The sequence below is a fragment of the Nanorana parkeri genome, unplaced genomic scaffold (genome assembly GCF_000935625.1).
Source record: "Nanorana parkeri isolate BGI_ZX_2015 unplaced genomic scaffold, ASM93562v1 scaffold1233, whole genome shotgun sequence".
Classification (NCBI taxonomy): Eukaryota; Metazoa; Chordata; class Amphibia; order Anura; family Dicroglossidae; genus Nanorana; species Nanorana parkeri.
In genome coordinates, this window is record NW_017307501.1 from 379,961 (window position 1) to 380,972 (window position 1,012).

At 48.8% G+C, this 1,012-nt stretch overlaps 1 protein-coding gene across 1 annotated transcript in view; it reads left to right on the top strand.

The window, feature by feature from the left end:
* The window catches only part of PTPN4 (protein tyrosine phosphatase, non-receptor type 4), an 82,144-nt gene that overhangs the window by 37,826 nt on the left and 43,306 nt on the right, over positions 1-1,012 (top strand). The window lies entirely within an intron of this gene.

Below are 1,012 nucleotides of genomic sequence, written 5' to 3' on the forward strand. Positions count from 1 at the left end.
GACCTGCCTTTTCCCTGCATTATGTGGTGAGCGGGTCCAGTGATGTCACAGAAGGGTCCTCTTCTTCCAGCGTGGGGTCGGCAATCTTCCAGGACTGAAGACATGTACTGTGAGCCCGGCCTGTGTGATGATGCGCCCCCTGGGGGCAGGCTGGGCTCACAGCACATTGGTAGAATGACAGAGTGTCACTCTGCCCTAAAGAGGACCAAGGGGACTGACACTATATCTATATACTGTGTGAGGGGAATTTATCAAATTCTGGAGCCGTTGTTCACGGCAACCAATCAGCTTCTCTCTTTCATTTTCAAGTCTCAGCGGAAATAACTGAAGAGAGAAGCTGATTGGTTGCCTTGCTTGTCTGCTCCAGTTTGGATAAACCCCTCCTGTATGTATGGGGGGGGGGTTAATTTGTTAATTTTATTTGCTGGTCCCTTACTTTTAGTTTACATTTTCTAAATCCATTCCAGGTGCATCAAAGCAAAAGTTGTTCTAAGTCCTACAGTTCATTTTCATTCTAAAGCAGCCACAGCCTGAATAAAAGAGCCGTCTCCTGCCAGCATGGTCCAGAGTAAAGCTCATGCTCTTTGCGGAAGCGGTGGTCTCCCTGCTGAGGTCCAGCACACCCCCCACTGAGTAAAAAAATCCTGCTCCCTGCCTGCATGCTGGAGAGTAAAATCCATGCTCTCTGTGTGGAAGCAGTGGTCTCCCTGCTGAGGTCCAGCACACCCTCTGCTGAGTAAAAAAGTCCGTCCCCTGCCAGCAAGCTGCAGAGCACTGTTCATTTTGACAGCAAATTTAATTTTTATTTTTAGTATTTTAGTCATCTGAATAAATTTAGTTTTAGTCGCCTAAAATTGAATGGGTTTATTTTTAGTGTACAGGCAGTCCCCCGGGTTACGGACGTCCGACTTACGGACCGGGGTCCACAGTTCTCCTAAATGTCCCGGCAGCCGCCGGGACATTTAGGAGAACTGTGGCTGCAGCGGCCTATCTCCCTTCAAATCCGCGCTGC